Genomic DNA, 7,849 nt, shown 5'->3' on the forward strand with positions numbered 1-7,849 from the left:
GTAATAAATTATAATTGAAAAGTTGGTTCTTTGAAAAGGTATGTAGTTTGATAACCTCTTAGCCCAATATAACTCAAAAGAGAAAAGACGCAAATTATTACAATTAGAGTTGAAAATGAGGATGTTCTAAAAAAATGGTGAAATTCATAAGATCATGAGTGAAAATATTGAACCCCGTTTTCAAATAAATTACAATGTCTAGAACAAATGGCTACATTTGACCTACTAGATTGAATCAAGAGGTTATAAACCATTGTTATTAATTTTTTTGCCATTTACTACTAGCCTTGGAATTTAAAAATGTGTTCAGTTTGCTATCTAGGTTTCCATGAATTTGTCACAACTTCTTCAGGTGATATTTAAGTATATCATATCTATGAAGAAAAGGAGCATTTTAATGTAAGTCAACCCTAGGTTGATTTCAGGGACTGCTTTGATAGGATTTTTGACAGGTATTTTCCTGAGTTGTTCAACTGACAAACATATGAGGATTATACATTTAATGATGCTTTATCTGTTCTTCATCTTGGTGGGTCAGATGCCTGCTACTTTGCCAGAGGAAATAAGCTAAACATGCAAAGATATAAAATATGCTTAAAATATGATTCCCCAGGGGCTAGTGGCTCACTCATGTAATCCAGCTATTCAGGAAGTTGAGATCTGAGGATTGCAGTTTGAAGCCACTCAGACAGAAAAGTCCCTGTGATATGATACTCTTATCTCCAATTAACCATTCAAAACCAGGAAGTAGAGCTGTGGCTCAAGGTGGTACAACTCTAGCCTTGTGGGGAAAAAATAAAAAAGCTCAAGGACCTCAAGGACAGTGCCCATGCTCTGAATGCAAGCCACACAACCGACAGGAAAAAAAGAGAGGAAGCTACGTATTATTCAGAGCTAATGTACTTTTGTATAACTTCTACCTTTTTCTTCTATACTTATTTTTCACATTGTCCATGATAAAGAATTTTTGAGCAATTTTATCACTAATTTTGAGTTTAAGTTCAGTGAGAACGATTGGATCCACTCAACTCTTTCAAGTGGAGAAGCACTGAGTTTAGTATAATTTCCATGGTTACAAAGCAACAGGAGACATAGGAAGAGACATGCACACAGTTCTCAAAGTACATTTGTTTTTGTTTTGTTGTCGATAGTGGGCAGCTTGAACTCGGTGCCTCGGTAAAATCCTTGAGCTCTTTTACTCAAGGCTAGCACTCTAGCACTTTGAGCCTCAGTGTCACTTCCGTTTTCTGGTGGTTAACTAGAGATGAGTCCCTTCTCAGGGCTGCTTTTGAAACACAATCCTCAGATCTCAGCCTCCTGAGTAGCTAGGATTACAGGCATTAGCCATCGGCAGCTGGCTTCAAAATACATTCTTATTTTCTAATATATACTTAGTGTGGAGAATCCTCTATCCAAGTTATTTTAACTAATTACATTGCATAATCACTAGGCAGCAGCCTTTAGTCCTACACTTAGTAATCAATCCAATCAAATTGCAATAAAAATTAACCATCATCTTACCTGATTAATTTAATAGAACAGAGACCGGTAGGCTTGAATATGAAGAGGAGTTAAATCCTGAGGTTCCTTTCTTAGTCATTGTTTGTAAATTATTGGGTTAGATAAACCACTCTAAAAAGATATGCTTGATGTTTTTCTCTCATATGTTGAATTTAGAGGAGAGAAAAAAAGAAAGTAAAAGGAGGCTATTAAAGATGTAGAGGGAGAAATAAGGGAATGGAAGAAGAGGATAGTCAATGGTAATAGAGGGGGTAAATATGATCAATGTACATTGTATCTAAGTATAAAAATGTCACAATGGAACCTATTATTATAGAATTAATATACACTAATAAAAATTTAATTATGCACAAACAATTTATAAGATCATAATAAGCCTGAACTATTTGATTTTCATGTCAAGATTCTAACTTTGCTGTTTATTGGTTCTGTAATCCTAATGCAGTTACTAAATTCTTCTACATTTAATTTCTTCAATGTCAATAATATAGCCTACATTGTTAAAAGTCTAGACTCTCAATGACTAGATAATGTATCAATAATTGAAGTCATGTATGATTCAACTAGTGGTGTGTAATATCTGATAAGCAAGTTATTGAACATCTCAGAATAAATATTTTGAGAATGGAAGCAACCAATACTTGTTCAGTGAGCATATATTGTATGTAGTGTGTACTGTTGGAACATTATTATATATATTTATCTCATTTAATCTTTTTTTTTGGGGGGGGGGGTCCGGTCGTGGGGCCTGAACTCTGGGCCTGAGCACTGTCCCTCAGCTCTTCAGCTCAAGGCTAACGCTCTACCACTTGAGCCACAGCGCCACTTCCGGCTTTTTTCTGTTTGCTTATGTGGTGCTGAGGAATCGAACCCAGAGCCTCAGGCATGCAAGGCAAGCGCTCTACCACTGAGCCAACTTCCCAGCCCTCTCATTTAATCTTCATAACAATTATCTTAAGGACAAATCTCAACTACTTGCTGTTATTAAACCTTGGATAATATCAAACCTTTTGATATAATATTAAAATGTGGCTTAGTTTATGCATTCTCAAACAAAAAGTTTTATTCTCAAAATATTCTCTGTTCCTCAGTCTTTATTCATTACCATTGTAAAAATATCTTATCATTTCTTATTGATTTGAATATTTCTTCTGATGCTGAGTCTGAGTGCCCTATGTTGATTTAGGGCTAGTAAATACGTATCTATCCATTTTAACTGTCAGGAAATCCATGTTATTGATTTACTAGTTAGCAGGTATAGTAAGAAGGGATGTGATTTATACAGGTCATGTTGCAGCATTATTATTTATCTTCAAAAGCAAACCCATTCATTGTACATGTATTTAACTAACAAAAGAACCAATGATATCAAATTCCTCCATCTCATCCTGAAAAGCCATCAAATGTAACAGAGATTTATTTTAAAATTTCACATTAAATCACATATGGCTTTACTCTTTAAAAAGGCAAGGTCTGCATATCAGTGTCAGAATCTGACATGGATGAAAGATGAAGCCATTCATGGTTGCCAGAGAATATTAATTACGTGGCTCCCAAGAGTAGAATTGGTGTTATCTATGTGTCCACCTTACATAAAGCCTTGCAGCAAAGGCATAGAAAACCAAAGGTCCTGCAGTTGTATGAATATGACAAGTCCAAAATGATTTGAGAGTGGAAAAAGGAGAATTATTGATTTTGAAGTAGTTTGATATGTCAGTTCTAGCCTTAGCCAAATTCAATCTTTTAAGAAAAATGGAGAATTGAGACACAGAATAAGTTAAATTAATCTGTCACTCTCCCTCCCATTTCTGGCTAAACTTGTATTTTCTTTGAAGATAGTTGACTGACAATGCAAAGTAAATGTTTCATAAACTTGATTAGACAAATTATTGGATAAAGAATGCAAGGCAATTTGGTGTTTAAAAGCATTTAAGCCTGAAAAACCTATAAAATTATAAAGACAAGCAACACAAAATAAATTGCTTTTTTTAGCTTGCAGATAGCATGAAAATGGAATTACCAAATTATGTCAGAGTTTTACTATAAAGCATCAAGGCATCTTGGGAATCAAATTCCTTGAGCTCTCATGTACTACTCACAGAGCAAAATTTCTAAGGATTGAAGAGAATACATCTTTCAAATCTTTATCTTTTATTGGTTCCATAGCCCACATAAATCTCAGTAAATGACAGAGCCAGCAAGAAAATAGGAGAGATCTCTCCACTTTCTGCCCCACTATGCATTGGTGCATTCACTTCTATATACTCCAGTTAGAAGGGAAGATCCGTCCATCTGGTTGATTCTCTGGTGGTCTATATCTTGTGTCTTCCTGCCACGTTGGGTTTCTCAGGCCATTCATGATCCCCTGCTCTTTATTTTTGTCACTAGTCTCTCTCTCCACTGATTCCTTTAAGAATTATGAACAGGGCTGGGAAGGTGACTCCGTGGTAGAATGCTTGCCTTGTATGCATGAGACCCTGGGTTCGATTCCTCAGCACCACATAAGCATAAAAAGCCGGAAGTGGCGCTATGGCTCAAGTGGTAGAGTGCTAGCCTTGAGCTGAAGAGCTGAGGGACAGTGCCCAGGCCCAGAGTTCAGGCCCCACAGCTCTCCAAAATAATAAATAACAATTGTGAACATCCACACAACACATATTTATTACTTAGCAATAGAGCTTACTTTCAGCATTGAGTGAAATAGAAAATAAAAACAATCTACTCCTGTGGAAGTTAAGATTGAGTGAAGGAAAAAAAGATAAAAATATTGTATCAGATTCAATAGGCAATAAGGGATTTACTCTTAAATAATGTACTCTAGAAAGGTTTCCCTGAGAAGGTAATATTAATATTTGTACAAAGATTTATAAAAAAAAATATCCATACAAATTGTTCACAAATGGCTGAGGGTTCTTTCACTCTCTTCTGGCAAAAGTTTGTAAAAAAAAAGAGTAGTTCACTTGAGATTCTCAGGGCTGGGCCTTTGAATTTGGGAGGCTTATGAGCTGGGTGTTTAAAGCTATACAGAAATGTATTAACTGAAGTATGATATTTTCAGGGGAGAATTCAAACTTTGTGATTCCTTAGAAAAACGAACTCACAGTCCAGCAAGATGAACACCAGAAAACTGACACACAAAAGGTATGGGAGGGAGGTCACGGGGAGAAAGATAAGGAAGGAAGAGAGGAAGATGGAGAAGGGCAGTCATAATATCAATGCATAGCCTATGAAATTCGGAAAGTGAGGGAGGAAGAGGGTTGGGAGGGACGGGAGAGGATGATGAAGGAGGTGACCACGATCATTATAAACGGATTTGTGGAATGGTAACTCCTTTGTACAATTACTTAAAGGTACTAAAAATGTAATTAAGACAGAAAAAAGCCACAGGCTTATAGGTCTGAGAAACAGACTTATAACTCTAGGTTTCCAAAGCTAGAGACCTTGGGTTCAAGGATTTCACAGCCAAAGCCCTACTGTTCTCAGCCTTGAGTGTCATCAACTTTGAAGCTGAAATGTCAAAGCCAGAGGCTTATAGCTCTAAGCCTTGAGAACCAGAGACTTGTGGCTCTAGAGTTCAGGGAATTCTTGGTCTTATGATGGTCAGTCTTGGAGGAAGATATACAAAACTATTCCTATGGTTTGATCATGGCTTTTCTCAGTGCTGTAGTCTGAGGAGATTGTCCCAGACTTACTCTCATATTCTACAATAGCCATGATGATATTTTTGCCTGTGAGTAGTTACTAGTTTGGGGGATAAGGCCAAAGGAATTATGCCATCTTTCAGAAATCACCCTGAGTCTTAGTAAATGACAATATAACGGAAAAGACATTCTATTTGATTAGTATTTTATATAAACAAGTCTGTTAAAAATTTTTGAAAAGCCCAATTTAAAGGAATCTCAATTTGTGAAACATAGATACTCATGAACACATAAAGTATCTCACACTACGTTCTATCTTTTCCGGCTTTATGTGAGAGTATTAGAAATGATTTGTCAGTATATGGGAATATTTTCTATCTGGATTCAATCTTTGGCTATTCTTTCTTTTATTCTCTGCCTTTTGAGTATTGCTGAGGAACTGTGAAGGGTCATTAAGATAAACGATGGCCTTTTAAGAATTTGTTTTTAGGATGTTCTTTAACATGCACTGTAAACATGTTCTTTTCCATGTTTTTCACATTCATAAGCATGATCTGAGACAGGTACATTTCTTACATCCTTTCCATAAATTAGATATATGGTAGAACTTGCCAAAGACTAGTTAGAAATTGTTGGAGTTGAGTCTTCTGTTCAGCTCTGTGTAGGAACAAAACAATACTGACTATTATCAGGTATTACCTCATGTTATAAGTCACCACATGTCTAGTAAGTTACACTGATGTGATGCTGGAGATGAAGACAGAAATTGAAAATTATCCAAGTTTGATCCAAAACTCGAAGTCCACCCAGTACATCCACCAAATTTGTGGGAGGTACATTTTATATCTGTATCTATATCTATATCTATATTCTCCTGAATTTCAAGGACACTAGTTTGTTATGTTGTTATACCTTATTGACCTTAGGAGATTATGTAACACTACAAATTAAATTCGCATACCCACTCGAATATTTATACAAATTTACAAAGCTCATATATCTACTGCATCTCTTTTGTTCTAGGTCAGAGACTGGGGCTCAAACTTGGTGCCTGACATTTTTACTCATTAGCTGGTGTTCTACCAACTGAGCCACACCTCCAGCTCTCTACTGCATCTCATTCAGACTCAGTCAAGATTCCTGGATTCAGGTGCAGAACTTGACTTCTAAGGAAAAGAACCATGACAGTAAACATCAAACCTTAACAAAGTCTTAATCACAGTGTGAAGTCACCTTTGCCTGTTGTTGTGGCTGCCATCCATTCTAAGATGATAGTGCATAGTATGGGAAAGTTGGTGAAATTTGCAAGACTTATACAGCATTCACATGGCAGAGAAAATCACAATCAATCTGCCTTATATTGTCCTAGAACCTCATAGTATATTGGGTATATTGGGTGACAGACTTGAGACATGGCAGTGGGGTTTGTCAGAACTATCTAGGTATCATGGAGTAATTGATGTGATTCATGACGGATTTTCAAGAAAAATTCAAAGTCAGACCTAAATGAGAAGAGAGAAGAAAGCCTTTGTAACAATAATTGATCCAAAACTCTCTCTCTCTCTCTCTCTCTCACATATACTCACACACCATCATTTTTGTTGCTATTACTATAATTATTATTTTTATTATTAGTATTATTGGAGACGTTAAGGAGAGAGATTGAAATGTGAAGGAAACATTACTTAGCAGTGAAAACAGAGTAGAAGTACACGAACAGTGGGGTCTCTAATGGTGAAAGAACGAAAGTATTACTGTATAAAGGAAATGGTTTTATGTTTTCTATTCAGTCTCCTTTGATCTCTCTTTTTGTCATGGCCCTATTAAACTCTAAACTGCCTTTCTCAATAGATTGATTTGCCAAACCATAAATGTATTGTCTAAGAGATCCACATTATTTACTATAATTCAAATATCTGTCAAAATAAAATGTTAAGTGCCTCTCCAGCTAGAAGAGTCTCTTTACACTATGAAAGAAATGGTAATTAAAGAGACTCCCCACTGGATTCCATTGATCTTTCACTGGAGATTAAAATCTTTTCTGTAAGAAATCAGAACCAACATAACAAGTCACTAGGATATGAGTATATGATTTCAAGAGCTTATTGCAAAATGAGGATAGTAGATAGTAGACCATAAAGCATTAAATATTCGTGTCAAATTGACTTAATTATTAAGAAAAAAATTGTACAGTGTCATATGTTATCTCTTAATCTATAATCAAGGTATATAAATTATATGTGTGCTACAATGCTTCTAGGTTTCCAGTACTAAACTAGTATTATACATATATTAATTGTACCACATAATTGCCTTCATTATGATATTTTATACATTGTATAATATACTTTGATCATATTTACCCTATTACTCTTTCTCCCTCTGGTCCTATTCTACTTGCCAAATAGTTTCATTTATACCTTCATATATTTTAATCTATATTCTACAGATTAAAAATGTAGTATTTGGATGATTTCACTTATCATGATGATCTCCACTTCTATTTTCCACAAATGACATAATTTCAACTTTCCTACTGGCCAAATAATATTTCATTGAGTATATAAACCACATTATCTCAATGTACCTATTGATAAGCATCTAGATTGATTCCATGACTTGGCTATTGTGAATATTGCTACACTAAATGTGTGTGCAGGTATTTCTAATACATACTAACATGAATTCAT

This window comes from Dipodomys spectabilis, unplaced genomic scaffold (assembly GCF_019054845.1).
Source record: "Dipodomys spectabilis isolate Male_0828 unplaced genomic scaffold, ASM1905484v1 ptg000141l, whole genome shotgun sequence".
Classification (NCBI taxonomy): Eukaryota; Metazoa; Chordata; class Mammalia; order Rodentia; family Heteromyidae; genus Dipodomys; species Dipodomys spectabilis.